Source organism: Erinaceus europaeus, chromosome 13 (genome assembly GCF_950295315.1).
Source record: "Erinaceus europaeus chromosome 13, mEriEur2.1, whole genome shotgun sequence".
NCBI lineage: Eukaryota > Metazoa > Chordata > Mammalia > Eulipotyphla > Erinaceidae > Erinaceus > Erinaceus europaeus.
The window spans coordinates 75298836-75318074 of record NC_080174.1 but is presented as its reverse complement, the minus strand read 5'-3'; positions in this window follow the sequence as shown (position 1 = coordinate 75318074).

Genomic DNA, 19239 nt, shown 5'->3' with positions numbered 1-19239 from the left:
GAAGGGTCTAGGAGGTAAATATCCATGTCATTCTCTCAGCCACCTAAAATGAGCCCATTAAACTACAGCCCATGAATGGAAGCGTTTTTTTTTTTCCCCCTAGTGTTGCATGCCCCCACCCTCATCCCACGCCCAGCATCACCCAGGGCACCACCGCTCTGACAGCCTGAGTGGCAAATCTGACAATGGAGCATTCAAGAAGGCTTTGCTGGATGGGGTAGGAAGCCTGTTTTATGCCCTGTTAATTACAGCAACAATTTATAAAATTCACGGCAAACATAAAGCCTTTACAGAGATTCTATTTCCAGTGGCATTTACCTGTAACAGAATCCCCTTTGTTTGTAATTCCTGGATTTATGAGCTGTTGCACAACAAAATGGGACCACTTCTTGCCCCCATGGGGGCACAGACTGAGGGACCTCAGATTGGTTATGGAGAAGAAACCTACTCAGGCTACAGCTGAAACTCTGCAATCCCATACACACCTTCAGTTCACAACCCTTCCCAGTATCACAGTGCCCAAGACAGACCAGCCAGGTAAGTTTTCTCCCAGGAACCCCTGTTATCTCAGAACTGGCAAGGACCCCAGACATGAACTAGTTCAATTATGTATCCACCATGACAGTCTCCTCTCTAGCTTTTCTAGATCTGTTGACATAATCCAGGGAGCCCTTTTCCTGACAAATCAGTTCCTAGATGACTGTCCTTGGTGTCTATTGTCACCTTTTTTTCCCTTTGGCCATAAGAGTAATTTTTTTTTTTCAAATTCACATTTGATCTGGCCAGCTTCTGTGAATAAATTCACTCAGTGACTTCTTCCTTTTGCTTTTGGGATAAATCCAGACTCCTTAATAAGACCTGCATAGGGTTGTTCTCAAACTCTTGTGGATCTTCATCTGCAATCCTCCCCACCCCCTTACTTTTGTCTTTCAGAAAGACCCAATTATTTGCAGTTCCTCCCTTAGGTAGAATTCCTAGGAACAATAGGACCAATGACTTCTTGGTGGCAGCTAATAAGAAAGTGTTTTGAGTAGTTGGGAAATTTGTCCTAGAGGGAGGGGAAAAGGAACTCCAGGAGTTCAGCTCAATACTTTTCTCCTCACAGCAGATTTGGTTTTTGGTGAGTTTCCAGCTTCAGGAAAAACTGTACCAGAGGTGTTAACTTTATGAGTCTAGGATGCAGAGTTGCTTTCATTTTCTCCTTGGTGTCAGTATATGTGTCTTCTGCGAGGATCACAAGAGACATGCAGATTGCATCCTCTGAAGCAGGGGACTGTTTATAGAGCAGTTAAAACCTGGAGTGACTGTGTACTCATGACTTTCCAAAGTGCCTGTTTTCAATGCTTCTGTGTTAGTTTCTTCTAAGGGATGAAGTCTTCTGCACAGAGATCTAAAGAAAAGAGCAGGAACTGCAGTCCATCAGATTACAGCTGTTCTACTAACTGGTTGTGTGACCACAAGCTAAATACTTCCTCTCTCCGGGTTTTGGCTCTCAAGTCTGAAAAATGATGTTGCTTGGAAGAGCTTTCTGAGATGTTCAAATCCTCAGGAAATTGAGATGTGATTCTACAGTTTTCTTGTCTGTAAATGGAATTAACAGTCTTCCCTACCTTTCAGAGTTGTTTTGCATTAAAATTGCTAGGGAAAGATGCTGGGGGAGACTGGAGCCAAGATGGGCAAAGAGAAAGGAACTTTAATTGTGTGAACCGAGAGCCCAGGTCACCCTGTAAACTGTTGGCCTTAAATAGAAGTTTAATAGTATCTATATACCATGGCATGGAAGCAAGCTAAGTTATTGTCAGGTTACAGAATCAGTATGAGCAGTTTTTGTGCTTAGGTATGAATCCAGGGTTGGGGTATAGGGAATCTTGTTTTCCAGGAATAAGGGAGTGGGGGAATTTTGTCCTTTAGGACCAGAAAGGAAGGAGTAGGTAAGCTTACTGGAATTCCCTTCAGCTAAAATTTTCTGAATTCTCTCTAGCTTCCCTCTCAAAAGAAAAATACAGTATATTGCTATAGATATTATAAATGTGACTGCATACTTCATTAGACCACATTGTAAGGGGTGTTGGGATAAAAGGTCTCAATCTGTTTAGATGATGTGTGAGGGAATGTGGGGTTAAGTTTTCTTTTTTGGCTACAAGTAATGAAGACTTAACTCAAATAACTTAAATTTTAAGAAACATAGTCTTTCCTATTCTGAGGCTTTTGAATTATGAAAGGCTTGGGATTAGTAAGTACAGTTATCTGATGGTCTCCAGATGAGTTTCAGTTGCCACATCAGTTTACCCCGAGGTTTCATTGCCTCTCTCTCCAAACACACAAACCAGATACCACCCCCAAAAAAGCACCAGAGCAAGGACAAAAAGGAAGGTGGCTCACTCCACAGTGTGTGCTGAAGGGAACAGGAAGCTTTGGCTGGTTCAAGTCCCAGGACTACTTTACCATTCATAATTGCTACTGAAAATGGTGAGGTGACTGATTGGGACTTACCTGAGAGAACATTCTTTACAGCTGTTAAGATCTTGAGGGAAGGGAGTCGGGCGGTAGTGCAGTGGGTTCTTCTTCTAGCGTTTGCCCTTCTTCCGTAGCCAGTCAACAGCATCAGGTTGAGCCTGATGCAGTGGGTTAAGTGCATGTGGCACAAAGTGCAAGGGCTAAGGATCCCAGTTTGAGCCCCCAGCTCCCCACCTGCAGGGGAGTCTTTTCACAGGTGATGAAGCAGGTCTGCAGGTGTCTGTCTTTCTCTCCCTCTCTCTGTCTTCCCTTCCTCTCTCCATTTCTCTCTGTCCTGTCTAACAACAAAATCAATAATAACAACAATAACTACAACAACAATGAAAAAATAGCAAAGGCAACAAAAGGGAAAATAAATAAATAAATATTAAAAAAAGGAAAAAAAAGAGATCTTGAGCAAAGAAAATAGTAAGTTTTTTCTTCCTCCCGGGTTAATCCAGAAGTAGCTAGACAGAATTAGCTTCTGTTTAAAAGTCAATCCCAGCCCACCTGTGTGGGGAAAGCCTGAGTGGTCAAGCAGTGCTGCAGGAATCTCTCTGTTTCTCTCCCTCGCTGTCTCCCCTCCATCCTCTCAATTTCTTGCTGTCTCTATCCAATCAGCAAATAAAGATAATTTAAAAAATTTAAAAAAATGTCAATCCCAGCAGAATGAACACTGAGAAGTTCCATCCCACTCATTAACTTCTGAACACCCTCAGCTCATCACTCTACCTCTGTCCTCCAGTGAACGGAAGAGTAGGGACTAGATTATCTGTGGGAGGACATCAGCTATGAAATTTGGAGTTCTAAGAAGAGAAAGCTGGCATACCAGATTCAGATGAGATGGAATTTAAATTCAGCTCTGTTCTATGTCCTGCCTGTGTCAAGGCTAACATCGAGTCTTTTGACAACACAGTAGTTATTCAAAGAGACCATCTTCAATCATCACCATAAGAAAAACCAAAAGAATACTCATAATTGTTCAATATTACGCTCAGTGTGTGCCAAGTCTGGTACAAGCTGCTTGATATACGCAACTTTGTCAATATACTGGCCTTGAATACTTCCGTTGGCATTAGATGCTTTCTCTCTCATCATTTTCACCCTTAAGTTTTTACCAGGCTCACCTTATCCAAATGATATGTCCTTTTTTTTTTGTTTTGTTGAAGCATCTCAAACTGTACTTGTTTAATTATATTTTTGTTTACAACCTGCCTGCCGCTGAGGCCCCAATCTGTCATCCTTGACTCTTCTATTCAAATACTTAAACCAAAAATTTGGAATTAATTTTTATTCTTCCTTCCCCATCACCCAGGACATCAAATCCATCAGCAAGTTCCATTAGTTATAGCTATGATAGAATCTTAATTTAACTTCTATTTTCCATGACCATTGCCACAAGGTGGTCCAAGTCAAATAGATGTCTCTATTTTCTCTCTTGCTCTGGCCTCTACAACTTCTTCTATGCATATCATCCAGATATTTTAAAATAAATCACAAAATGATACCTTCTGTTGTGAACCTCCACTAACATCTCAACATGTTGGTAATCGTCTTACATTATTACTCATACTTACAGAGTTCTATGCCATCATTTACCTTTGTCAACTGGTCTTGTGATAACCTCACCTGAATACACACATAAGCTACAATCACTCTGGCTTTCTATCCCAAATAGCATAATCTCTTTATTTTTACACCAATAATTTTTATTGTTTCCTAAGGTTTCAGTCAGGGAAAAAAGGTTACTGCCAATTGAAATAATCTTGCTATTTGATAAATTACTTAGCCATTGCTTGTTGTCTTTCTAAGAATGAGAGTAGGAACCTTGTCTCTATCATTTATTGCTGTACTTACTGTTATTGCAGAAAAATGTCTGGCAGATACTAGATACTCAACAACTATTTGCTGAATAAATAATCAAGTAGTAGTAGGTATATTAGTTATAGTACTGTCTAACCATGTTTACAGCCAGTACTTCTCTACTGATATGTAAAAACTACTAACTTTATAATTCTTCCCTTTGCTGTATTTTGCTGAGTTATCTATGCTTTCCACATAGTGATACAGCTTTAAGTGTTTTTATTTCTTTATTTTTCATACTCCCTATGAAGATACCCTCCCCATACCATCCCCCAGTCCATACCTCCTGGGTTTGTGTAAGTAAACTCAGAACTTTCATTCTATTGCCCTGTATTTTCTTACAATATCCCCCTTCTGTTTCAATAATCCCCACTTAACTCATATTACAATTCCCAGTCAAACATTCATCATTCATTTAGATTTAACTATAAAATTCTCAAAGATTTATTGCTCAGCACTCTTGCATACTTGTCATCTTTCCTATCTTGAGACTTTTGCTTAATTTAATTTTCATATGCTAAGAATCCTCAAGTGATTCCCTCAGCTAAGACCATGGGAACACAGTCCTTGAAATTTTTAACATTAAAACTATTTATTTTGATAGAAATAGTTACAGCAATAATAGCAGCAACTGTAACAACAATAATAATATAATACATTTTGGCAGTTCACTTTGAGCCTGGGCAAAGAGGGCAGGCTGGGGGATAGTTAAAGGTCTTGATTTCATGGAACTTGCATTTTTTCTTTGGCTTTTGCATGAAAGAAGTAGATCAGTTTAGTGCAGAAGGCTTAAAATTTTTGTCTTTCATTTTTCCTTCCTTTTTTCCTTCCTTCCTTCCTTCTTCCTCTCTGTATCTTTCTTTCCCCTTCCTCCTTCCTGCTTCTTTCCTTCCTTCCTTCCTTCCTTCCTTCCTTCCTTCCTTCCTTCCTTCCTTCTTTCCTCCCTTCCTTCCTTCCTTCCTTCCTTCCTCTCTTCCTCTCTCTCTCTTTCTTTCTTTCTTTCTTTCTTTCTTTCTTTCTTTCTTTCTTTCTTTCTTTGTTCATTTTATCTAAGTACAGAATTTTCTGCTAGTCCCAGGAAACTTACTTGGGTGGTCATGCTTTATATGAAAGCTTAGTGCCACACGTTTGTATCAGTACAAGTGTCCCAGATCACAGCAGAAAGAGGAGAGAATGTGGGAAAATATCATCCTACATTTAAATTATCAGCTCAGAGGTAACATATTTAGGGCAGTGGGTAGATAATGGTTATGCAAAGAGACACTCATGCCTGAATCTCTGAAGTCTCAGGTTCAATCCCCCACACCACACACCACTATTAGTTAGAGCTGACCAGTGCTCTGGTAAAAAACAAACAAACAAACAAAAAACCTTTAGGTTCATGATTAGTCAACAATCTATTTGGCTCTATATGTTAACTCTTTTTCACCACCAGGTTCCAGATGCTAACATGATGCCAACTGGACTTCCCTGGACAGACGACCCTACCAATTTGTCCTGTAGCCCTGCTTCCCCAGAGCCTTGCCCCACTAGGGAAAGGGAAAGATAGTCTGGGAGTATGGATCGACCCATGTCCAGTGGCGAAGCAATTACAGAAGACAGACCTGCCACTTTCTGCATCCCATAATGACCCTGGGTCCATAATTCCAGAGGGATAAAGAATAGGAAAGCTATCAGAGGAGGGGATGGGATACAGAGTTCTGGTGGTGGGCATTGTGTGGAGTTGTACCCCTATTATCTTATGGTTTTTGTCAGTTTTTCCATATATATATATATATATATATATATATATATATATATATATATATATATATATATAAAAGTTGACATGAATTGCAAGGACAGGTGTATGGATCCCGGTTTGAGCCCCAGCTCCCCCACCTGCAGCAAAGTCGCTTCACAGGCAGTGAAGCAGGTCTGAAGGTGTCTCTCTTTCTCTCCCTCTCTCTGTCTTCCCCTCCTCTCTCCATTTCTCTCTGTCCTATCTAACAACGATGACGTCAGTAACAACAATGATAATAATAACTACAACAAACAATAAAAAACAAGGGCAACAAAAGTGAAAATAAATTTTAAAAAGAAAAAAATTAATAAAGAAACAGAGTAAGATGAGCAGAGGGTTTTTGAACCCTCATTCCACCATGACCCCAAAGTGTCTGTCACCAGGAATCTTGTTTTTATACTATCACTGAAAGGGAGGTGAATCTGGAAAATACCAAATGAAATTAGGTACTATTTCTCTTGTCTGAGAGAGAAGAAGATTGTCCTTGGTAGAAGTCCCATATCTCTGGGGAGTTGGTTTGACAGGAACACCCCTGCCCCTATGCTCAGTCATATGAACTTGGTGGTAGACTCAGAGGGGCTGCAGTGAAGTTACAATTAATTAGACTTTCTTTTACAGGAGATGTAGGAGACACATATCCATAGCTGCTGCACGTTCCTTACAAGTATGTGTGTGTGTGTGTGTGTGTGTGTGTGTGTGTGTGTATACACATATATTTATAGTTTCACACACCTATTTAAGTATATGGAGTAACTCTTAACTGAGACATAGTGCCTCCTTTGTATATCAAGTTTTGTGTCTTTCCTTTCTTCAGTTAATTTTTTCCTTATCTCCTTTTATTAATTCTCCTACATCTGTTTTTTGTTTCTCTTTTGGAACTCTATTACTTACACAATACATCTTCTGCAGATGCATTTTATGTCCCTTACTTTTTCACTTATGACTTTTAAACTTAGTCCCTATTGTAGGTTGTGTCCTCTATTTTTTTTTAAATGCTGTATTTTGGAAAATTAACAATTAACTTTAAGATTTCACTGAATTCTAAAATTCAGAAATCCTGTAAAATACCAGAGTTTATTTCTTGTTTGTGTCCTTTCACAACACTTTCCTTTAAATTTTGTATTTTATTTATTTATTTATTGCCTCCAGGGTTATTGCTGGAGCTCAGTGCCTGCACTCAGAATCCAGTGCTCCTGGAGACTATCCCCCCTTTGTTGCCCTTGTTGTTTATTGTTGTTGCTATTACTGTTGTTGTTGTTGCTGTCATCATTGTCGGATAGGACAGAGAAAAATGGAGAGAGGAGGCGAAGACAGACAGGAGGAGAGAAAGATAGACACCTGCAGACCTGCTTCACCACCTGTGAAGTGACCTCCCTGCAGTTGGGGAGCTGTGGGCTCAAACTGGGATTCTTAGGTGGGTCCTTGCGCTTTGCGCCATGTGTGTTTAACCCGCTGCACTACCAACCAACACCCTCTCTTTATTTATTTGAAAGAGACAGCCAAATATCGAGAGGGAAGGGGGGGAGAGAGAATGAGAGACAGAAAGCCACCTGCAGCCCTGCTTCACCACTCGTGAAGCTTTCCCCCTGCAGGTGGAAACTGGGGGCTCAACCCAGGATCTTGTAAAATGTGCACTCAACCAGATGTGTCAATACCAGGCCCCACACAATGTTTTCTTAAGAATTCTAGACCAAGTAGATTAGAAGCATCCAATAGCACAGCTATATACAAGATACTGGATACTGTACAGCAAACCATAACAAAGGGACTTTTCAAAGTTAACCCAATTAACAAATAATGTGATGATAATATTAACTATCGATTGTCTTTTTGAACCCTAAGACAGCAGGAACCTCACATCTTCACTATAAAGCCCCTACTTCCCCCAGTCCTGGAACCCTTGGATAGGGCCCACTTTCCCGTATGCATCTCCCAATCCAAACCAAATAATATTTCATCCGCCGATCACAATCTAACCAACGCAACGATTGCCACCTCAACATGCTTCACCTCAGACTGTATCCAGAGACTTCACGTGTGGAATGACAACCCTTCAGCTTCATTACTCGGGTGAGACCTTTCCTTTTATAGTACACTCTAATTTCATCTCAGGTAGTTCACTTTCTAACAAAGTCCCATAACCTAGATATACACCAGTTTCTGTGAGAGAGAGCTTATGTGTACACGTATCCATAAACTACTGCAAAATATATACCTGAAAGCAGAAGTACACTAGAGTTTGCAGTGAGTACCTCCCTAACACTTCCTCTCCACTATTCCAAGCTTGGGATCCATGATTGCTCAACAAATTGTTTGGCTTCGTATGTTAACTCTCTTTTCAATCACCAGGTTCCAGATACCACCAGGATGCTGGCTAGGCTTCCCTGGATTGAAGACCCCACCAATGTGTTCTGGAGCTCAGCTTCCCCAGAGACACACCCTACTAGGGAAAGAGAGAGGCAGACTGGGGGTATGGACCGACCAGTCAACGCCCATGTTCAGCGGGGAAGCAATTACAGAAGCCAGACCTTCTACCTTCTGCAACCCTCAACGACCCTGGGTCCATGCTCCCAGAGGGCTAGAGAATGGGAAAGCTACCATGGGAGGGGGTGGGTTATGGGGATTGGGTGGTGGGAATTGTGTGGAGTTGTACCCCTCCTACCTTATGTTTTTGATCACTAATCCTTTCTTAAATAAAAAATTTTTAAAAAAAGAATTCTAATTATATCATGTCTGATTAAGTGTTCATTGCTCTAGCTATTGGGATGTTCTCCTTTCTTAAATGAATTCTTAGTCTTTTGATAAAACCTGCTCTTAAAGTCATTGCTTTTGACAGCATATACAGCAGATACTTGGATCTTTGGGGCCTGGGGTTTTTGATAGAAAATGGAAGATACGAAATTACCAGTAAATTACCAATGGCAGATTTGTTAAGATAGGGTAATGGAAAAGTCTACTTGTCCTAACATCCCCTATACTCCTACAAGGACTTTACAAATAGGAATGACAGCTTGAGTTTGCCACTGCTGTTGTATTTTTACTTTCTTGTAGTTGGCTACCTTATCTGATGTTGACGATTGTCTTCCATAAGTGTAGGGTCAGTAGCCTATGGCTAGCTCATGGAGTTGGCAAGTAGGTCATGACTGGCTTCCTCTTGCTCCACCAGCCCCCCAATAAAAAATGGGCAGGTAGTTGGGGTCAGAGTATGTTTCACTGAATTTATGGAGTAGATTGGGGCATACACTAGTTGTTTATTATAGTGGCAGTCCCATCATGAAAAGAAATCTTTGAAATATCTTAAGTTTTGTTCTTGATGACTGGTGATGCAACCAAACATTTTTAACTAAGTGCTATAAAAGGTAAAACTCGGTACAAAGCATTTTATTTAAGGTATTTCATTCATTCATTTGTTCCTTACCACAAGTCTGTATTATTATCTGTATTTTACAAATGACCAACAGAGGAGATAAATTTGATGACAGAATTGGTACTATAATATGGTGTGATGATACCAGTATCCATGTACATTGTCTATGACATTAATCTACTCTGTTTAATTTTGAGTTGAGTTTAGAATGGTTTATCAAGATTTCAATAGCCAAGCAGGAAAATGAGTAAGATCCATCGGTTTGACACATCAGTACATGAATAGGTAGGGAGGCAGGTTTTACTGGGAAATAAGAGGTGGTCCCAAGTGATTGAATTATAAACTACACAAGGGAGATATGAGATTTGAGAGATAGGTTAGTGCCAAGTGGTGACCAGTCCCATAAAATCTTAGTCAGGTTACTTCAACTCTCTGAACTGTAGTCTTAGTCTTCTGATCTGGAAAATAGAGTTTAAGTACCCTTCAAGATTATGTGCATGTATGTGTATGTGTATGTGTATGTGTATGTGTATAAAGTGCCTAGTAAGTGCTTAATGAAAGTTAATCCTTCTCTCTGATTTTCAGGAGCTGGCAGATGGCTGACTCGAAATGGGAAGGAGGGGGTTAGGGGTGGGAGTAATGGAGGGCTGGCAATATTTTAGCAGCTCATGAGGCTCTGGGTTTCTTCCAATTCGACCAACCTCTTCATCATTGGAAAGATCAGCCTCAGGCCCATTTGGTGTTAATTACTGCAACCCAGGCTTCTCTGTATGAAGGAAACAGACCTTCATTTCTTTCATTAAAGTAAAATATGACCCATTTTTTTCCCTGCGTATTTTGTTGCTGAGATTACGAGAATCATCCTTTCTGTTTATATGGAATGAAGAAACGTTATACCAGGAGGGCGGCCTGGGCCTCTGAGTCTGGGGAATAGAAAGCAGATGTTGTCCTCACTCACTGTTATTTTCCCTTCTGCTCCCTATCTTCCACCCTCTTCTTTGCCTCTTTGCTCCTCAGAAGCATAGTCCTCATTTCAGATCAATAAAGGTAAGTATAGTGTAAAGAACAAGCTTACATGTATTGATTTCTTACCATGAGCCCCATAAACAAGTTTCCCCTTTAATTCTCTCCAGAAATTCCCAGCTTGGTTGGGATTAATTCTTTTGCAGTCCCAGTTCCCTCAAACCAGGGATGCCCAAAGTCTTCCTTGTGCTCCGAGAGGCAGGAAAGATTGAATACTGCAGATCACTAATGTAATAACAGACCTTTGTGCATGATCCTGAAGAATCCACAGATTTCAAGGCAGTCAGCACAGGTTACTATGGGTTGGAAAGAGTCAGGGCTTTGTCTGAGGTCGGGTTAACTAGTGAAAGGTGGGAACTTGGGAAAACTTGAGGCAGAGAACTGATAGTGTAAAATGTGTGATTTTGAATAATTTCCCTGGTCTGGAGAATATATAACAGGTAGGTGAAAATGGACAAAATGAAAAAAAAAAAAAAAAAAAGAAGCTATTTCTAACATCGAAATAAGACCAAGAGATTTATGGGCTTTCTTGTTACTAGACTAGAACAGAATCTAACAAGTCCTTCCAAAGTTTATTTCATTCTCTAAGGCAAGGTTGAAATTTTTTTCTATAAAAGATCAAGAAATAGAGGCTGTTTGGTGGCACACCTGGTTGAGTGCACATGTTATAGTGCACAAGGACCCAGGTTTGAGCCCCCAACACCCACAGGCAGAATGCTTTGCAAGTGGTGAAGCAGTGTTGCAGGTGTCTCTCTGTCTCTCCCTCTCTATCCTCCCCTTCCCTCTCAATTTCTGGCTGTCTCTATACAGTAAATAAAATAAAGATAATAAAAAATATTTTTAAAAAGCCCAAGAAATAAATAGGTCTTTATGGTGAACATAGTCTCCATTGAAATTACCTTACATTGTTAAATGAAATCAGCCCAAATAATGTGTAGATGAATGAGAATCAATAATGTAAAACTCTTTTTGTAAAGACAAGAAGTGGTAGACTAGTCTTGAAGTATAGGGTTGTCCTTTTGTGGGACATATTGCTTGCTCTGATGAAGGCCAAAGCTTTAAAAAAAATTACACACTGACTTGTAGATTTTTGTCTGATAAAAATGCAAATAATAGTAATATTATAGAAGATTAAAACTCAAAAAAAGAATACCCAATATTATCAAACTACATAACTACTAGAGATAGGTGCAAATATGTGTGGCCAGTGGACAGAAAATGGGGGTAGAGGAAAGGCAGAGTACTAGTTACAAACAAAGCATGCTTACTGGTCCATAGAGCCATCCTGGTGGCTACATAGTAGAGTGCAGAGCTGCGGTAGAATTCAGAATCTCTGATACCGTAACCACTGACTTCAGGGAAATCAGGTGTCAGACTGCTCAAAAAGACTCAGTAATGTGGCAGAGAATTAAGTTGATTGAGAAATGACAGTAAAGCTCGTCTCTGGATATTCATGGAAAATTATGCCCAGGTCATGCTGGAAAAGTGAAAAGTGCTTTTTGAAGTATGCAGAAACAAACACACAAAGCATTTTTCTACATGGCTAGCCCACAGAAATCTAGGTGCAGGCCCTGTACCTCTCAGGTGTCAATACAGTCAAGTTACCTCACTGGTAATATCTTCTCTACCCCTTCTCTCATATTTACAGCACTGATCTCACATCACCATCTGCAGGTTCGATAATAGCAGCCATGCCAACTGTATAAACATGGGAAAACTTCAGCTACCCAAAATAATATGGCCACATCCATGAGGAGAATGGGTATAGAGGAACCCTAGGGGTGGTATACAAAGTTGGAGGACTTGTCAGAGGAAGAATTTTAAAAAATTAATTATGAGGGCAATACAAGAATCTCAATTTAAGATAATAATGAATTCAGAGCCTGAATGATTCTCTCAGTAAGGCAATAGGAAACATACAAGAATAATTCCAAACTAATTACAAGGTGTGTAAGACACATTTAATGCATATAAAAGTCAAATGTTAAATATAGGAAGTAGAGTCAACAAGACAGAGGACAGGATATCAATGTAGAGCATACAGTAAACATATTCTGATTTCAAAGATGACAAAGATAGATTTAGGAAAAGAAAATGAATCAACACTCCATGAGCTAGAAGACTTCATTAGCAACATGAATATTCAAGAAAAAAAGAATTTAAGAGTTACAGATTGAAAGAGAAGAAGCAAGGGAGCCAGGTGGCAGCACACCCAGTTAATCACACATAGTACTAAGATCAAGGACCTGTACAAGGATCCCGGTTCAAGCCCTTGGCTCCCTACCTGCAATGGGAATGCTTCACAAGCAGTGAAGCAGGTCTGCTGGTATCTACCTTTCTCTCTCCCTCTCTACCTCCTCTTCTCTCAATTTCTCTCTGTCCTATCCAATAAAATGGGAAAAAAAAAACAAAGGCCAAAAGAAAAGAAGTAAAGCAATCAACTATCACTCTTTGCAGATGAAATGATAGTATGCAAAGAAAATCCAAATGGATCCAGCAGAAAACTCCTGAAAATCATTAAACAATATAGTAAGATGACAGGATACAAAATTAACATATAAAAACCAGTGGCATGCCTATATATAAACAAGTTAGGAAAAGAAAGCTAGAAATTGATTTTATTCACTATAGAAGCAAAAACAATGAAATATCTAGGAGTAAACATAAGAATGGAGGTGAAAGGCCTGTATACTAAAAACCATGAGTTACTGTTCAAGGAAATAGAAAAAGTTACAAAGAAATGCAAAAGTATTCCATGTTCATGGATCTCAATAATTAACATAACCAAAATGATTATTCTACGCAGAGACATAAATAAATTTGATGCACTCCTACCAATCTCCCACCAGATTGCTCTCTCTCTCTCTCTCTTTTTCTTTTCTTTTCTATATAGCCACTGGGACTATTGATGAGGCTCAGTGCTAGCACTGATAATTCATTGCTCCCGCTGGCCATTTTTTCCCTTTTTCAAAAAACATTTTATTTTGATGAGAGAGAGAAACACAGACATAAATATCAGAACACTGCCCTGCTTTGGTTTATGGTGATGCTGGGATTGAACCTGAGACTTTGGAGCCTCAGGCATGAAAGTATTTTACATAACCGTTATCCTGTTTTCCTAGTCCTCTTTTTCTATTTTTGTTGGATAGAACAGAAAGAAATTTAGAGAAGAGGGGAAGATAGAGAGGGAGAAGGAAAGACAGACACCTGCAGATCTGAGTCACTGCTTGTGAAGCCTCCCTCCTGCAGGTGGGGCATGTGGGCTGAAACCTTGCTCTTTGTACACAGTGGTACTATGTGGGCTTACCTAGGTGTGCCAGCACCCAGCTGTCCCCCCCCCATCACACACCACCACCAGATTTCTTTAAGAGAAAAGAGCAGAAGATATAAATGTTTACCCAGAATCAGAAAATACCTACAATTTCCATAGCAACCTTCAGAAAAAAAAAATAGCAAGAACAGAGGCATCACAGTTCCTGGCCTCAAAACATATATAACACAGCTATTATAATCAAAACTGTCTAGTGCTAGAACAAAAATAGACACTAGCGGAATAGAATTCAGAACCCAGAAACAAGCCCAAACACCTGTAGACATCTAATTTTTGGCAAGAGAGTCCAAAACATTAAATGGAAACAGGTGAGTCAAGCGGTATTGGAAAACTGGGTTGAAACATGCAGAAGAATGAAACTGGACCATTATATACCACAACACACGAAAGACAACTCCAAATAGATAAAAGATTTGGATGTTAGACCAGAAATCATAAATATGTAAAAGGAAATATTGGAAGAGCTCTTTACAATGTAAGCTTTCAAAACACCTCAATAACTCAAATCCAGTGGCAAAGAAAACAAAAATAAAATAAACAAATGGAACTGCATCAATCTGAAAAGCTTCTGCACAGCAAAATGGACCACCACCAAAACAGACACTTTTTACAGAACGGAAAAAGATCTTTACATGCCATACATCCAACAAAAGGCTCATAACCAAGATATATAAAGAGCTCACCAAACTCAGAAACAACAACAACAAAGACCATTTCCAAAAATGGGGAGAGGATATGGACAGAATCTTCTCAATAGAAGAGATCCAAACAGCAAACAGGCATATGAAAATATACTCAGAATCACTGGTTATCAGAGAAAGGCAAATAGAGTCTTTTTCCAGGAATTTTAAATTTTATTCAAGAAAATTGAGACCATTCACATGTTAGATCAAGAGAAAGACAAAGACAAAGAGACGACCCTCCTTCTACTCATATCTTAAAGGGAGGCTCACCTAGGCAGAGAGAGTGAGATTTTTCTTAACTGGTACTAAGATTATCTCTGGGACTTAGTGCCTGCACAGTGAATCCACCACTCCTTGTGGCCATCCCTCCCCCCTTTTTTATCTCTCTCTCTCTCTCTCTCTCTCTATCTGTATTTTTTTAAGCAGAACAGAGAAATTAGAGGGGAAACTGAAGTAGAAAGGGACAGAAAAGGAGACACCAGCAAAAATTGTTTTATCACTTTTAAAGCTCAACCCCCTTGGCGACAGGGGAGTTGAACTGGGGTCCTTGCACAGAGTAATGTGTACCCTCAACTGGGTGTACCACTGCCTGGCCTTCAGCTTGAGTGATTGTAATGAATAAACTAGTCATGGAAGTGTGAGTAGGATGAAAGGAGCCATCACATAGGATGAGGTACCCAGATAATAGTAAGAATGAGATATTTATCAGTATCCACAGCCTGAGTGCTTAAGAGGAGAGGATAGTGTTCTGGAAGCTCACTGAGAGCTATGGGAAGGGCTACCCTTAAGAACTATAGACAAGCAACAGTGCAGTCTCTAGCAAATTATACACCAAAGCAAGAAAAAAAAAATTATTCCTATCCTAAGCTTTCTGATAGGCTCCTTTGAGAAACACAGCATGAAGGACCAATTTTGGGGCACAGAGTTGGGGAGAAAAGGGTTGAGACTGGATCTGGGTGGGAAGGTGTGGGAAAATGAAAAAGAAGCAGGTCAACATGTAAGTCCCCTCATCATTTGAACATTGTATAATGCTCTGAAACCCTCAGCCTCCTTCCAGGAGCCAACCCCTTTACCATATTAATGGAACAATACCATAAAATAAGGTATGTTTGGGCGATAGTTTTTTTTTTTTTTTTTTTAGGATTTTTGATTAGAAAAACCAAGGTTCTAAACAGTGACTTCTACTACTTCTCCAGTGACTATCTTGGGGTTGTGTATGAATGTGTGTCTTATTGTCTGTTTTGTCTCTGGGCCGTTAACTCAATGAAGACAGGGGCAGGTCTATCGCAGATTCTCAACAACTACTTGTTGAGTGGATGAATAAATGAATAACTTTTTCTATTTGATTTTCCTCACCTCACCCCAATATAAAAGCTATCACTCCCATGACTATGAGTGCATTCTTGCTCACTTGGCATGCTATGCTATGACTGCTGTGACTAGGAACTCCCCAGTGATGAGGTATATTTCAGGAACCTCCAGTTCCCCAGTGCCAAGAGTTTGGAAGAGAGTAGGTGCTCACTGTATATTCTTTTTAATTGACTCTGAAAACATTGAACTAGCCTGGGCTTTCTCTTTGGGGAGTGGTGGGCTCCATTCCTTTTCTGGTTAATTTCTTTTCTTCCTTCCCCTCCTCTTCTCTGTTCACCCACCCCAGGCACATTTTCTCTGACTTCGTGGAAATTCATTTTCTTTTCTTAGATGATTTATTTATTTTATGAGAGAGAGGTATGTAAGAGACTACTCTGTCACATGTGGTTTTGGGGGTTGAGCCAGGGTCCTCACACATGCAAAGCATGTGCTCTGCTCTCTGAGTCAGCTCCCTGGCTAGTGGGAATTCTGTCTATTGTATCCTGATAAATTAGCATTGCCAACCTAATGTGTGTGTTCAAATAAATCATTTCCTGGAAGTTTCTGAGATACTTCTGGGTATTGCTGGACTGATTTCTTAGGGATTGCAACAAAGAGGGTCATGAAGAATGGCTTCGAAGGAGACTGGAAAGATATCCCATTTCAAGTGGGGCTGTGTGGTGGGAGGTTAAAGAACCCTGACTGGGGCTTAGCCCTGTGCTCTATGAGCAGTAAAGACAGACATTGTAACCCTCATGGGGCTTCCACTGGAATTGGGGAAGCTGTTACATTTTATTATCACTTCTTTAGTCTCACTTCTGGCCATGTATCTTGTGGTTGTATCTGCTGATACACATTTTACATTTTTTTTTTTTTACCAGTGGGGACTGTATAAATACATCCCATGAAGTAGACTATTAGAAGGCTATAGGGAAGAGTAGAAAGTGCTCTCTATGTTAATATAAATGGTCTTTAAGCTCCACATGATGTGAAAATGAAAATGTAACATGTTACTTCTTATGCTGAAAAAAGGGGACAGTATGAATAGACATTTTTATTTGCCTGAAGAGATTCTAGAAGATCACACAAGAAATTAATTGAAGTAGTGGTCTGCAGGGTAAGGGAGGGTGGGTTGAACATGGCAGTGCTAGAAGCCAAATTTTCATAATCTATCACTGTATATTGTTGGAATTTTTGAACGCTATGTGAAGATTACTTGATTACTGGCAAAATGAAGTGAAAGGGAAAGTGTAGGCTGCTCATAGGAGGAGTTTGTGACCCACTCTGAGATAAGAGGGAAGACTTACTGGTGGAAGTAGCAGTTAGTCTGAGAGCTAAGGCTGACTGGAATTGGAGAGTGAGTGAACAGTTCAGACAACTGTAACAGCACATGTGGAGAACTTCAGGGAATAGAGCACCAGGGAAGAATTTAACAAACAAACTCATTAGGACTGAACAAAAACTAGGGGCTTAGGCTTAGAGTGGGGGAAGAGGAGACTGATTTTTAAATATTTTATTGATTTACTTAATAGAGACAGATCAATTGAAAGCGTAAGGTAGAGAGAGAGAGAGAGAGAACCAGGGTCCTTGCACATTATGATGTGTGTGCTCAACCAGGTATGCCACCATGGAACCCTGAGGGGACTGATTTTTGTTGAAGGATAACTAGATCTTATCAATGACAGTGATAGTTTGCATGTCACACACCAGATTTTTCACTAAATCCTCCACAAGCACTCTCTTATCCACTACTCATATGGGTAAAGTGCCATTATCATCCTTACTTTCCAGGAGAGAAATAGAAATTCCAAGAGTTTGTCACTTATTCTGCTTTGTGTATTCAGGTAATCCAGATCACTTTCTCCTGTTCTGTTATCTATAAAATAAGGGTGCTGACAGAGATGACAGAAAATGCACAGAAAGAAAATAGACATATTGCAGGGACACATCTATTCCCCCCTACTAGTTGGTGGCTCCCCAAGTTCAGATAGATCTCTAACCACTGGGTGCAACTTTCTAGAAAGGACTGAGACAAAGGAAAAAATAGAACTCAGTAGCCAAACTCTTTGCTAAGAGAGTGAAAATAACTATTCTAAGAAGAGATATTGAAGGGGGAATAACACTAAACCCAGACCTCCTGAATAGAAGATTCTCAGCTCACTCTTATTTGGCAGCCCAGAGAAGATCATTGAATGAAGATGACACTATGAACCCGGGTGCCCTTCTGTACTCACTTATGTGGTCTCAGTCACTATTAGCTACAGTTGACTGAGGTGCACTGCTCTTCCCATTTCACAGACAGTGAAGCTGAGGTCCAGGGAGGTTAGGCAGGCTGTTTTCTAGATCATGCAGGCAGAACTTGAATGCTAGTCTCTGATGGATAAGAGAACCCAGGTAGTTAAGATACAATTTGAAGAGAACTATGATTCAGTTAAAGTACATAGGAGATCTGCAGAGGAGAACCTGAGACCTTCCAGAAGAATGACAAGGGGCACTATAGAACGATAGAAGCAGGCAGACGGTATGGATCAAGCTGCCAACGCCCATGACCAATGGAGAAGCAATAACAGAAGCAAGGCCTTCCACCTTCTGCACCCTAAAAGAATCTTGGCCCACACTCCCAGAGGGGTAAATATTAGGGGACGATAACTAGAGGGTTCTGAATTCCAATTCCATCAGAATGCAGAGAGAGAAGAGGAGAAAAAGAAAGGAAGAAAAAAAAGAAAGAAAGAAAAGGAAGAAAGAAAGGAATCGAGGGAGGGAGGGAGGAAAGAAGGAACGAAGGAAGGAAGGAAAGAAGGAAGAAAGTAGTAGCTATGACTTAGAAAAGAAGGCAGGGCCATAGGAAAACTATATAAATATATGTTTTACATAAACATAGAGATAATAGTCAACCCATATCTGTGATCTTGGGAGAACTACCACAGTTTCCAGTGGAGGGAATGGGGACAAAGAACTCCAGTAGTGGGAGTAGTGTGGAATTATACTCCTGTTATTTTATAATTTTATAAATCAATATTAAATCAATAAAAATCAGTGATAATAAAAAATGAATGACAAAGGGAACTTTGATCAGAGCCCTAAAGAACCAGCTGTTGTAGGCTGAGACGAGAGGAAGAACAAGGACTGGAACAAGGACTCACACAGAAAAACTTGGAGCTAAAGGTGTCTGAGGCTCGTCCTGGGGTCAGTGGTCTGCTGTGACAGTGGGAGACAGTGGGAGGGAGTGGGGAGGCAAGCTGTTAGCAAGTGGAACTTATTTGAAATATACAGGAAAAGTTATCTTTTTCCTTTAGCAGCTCCACTGTCTCCCCTCTAATCTATAAATGAGAAGAGAGAGGCC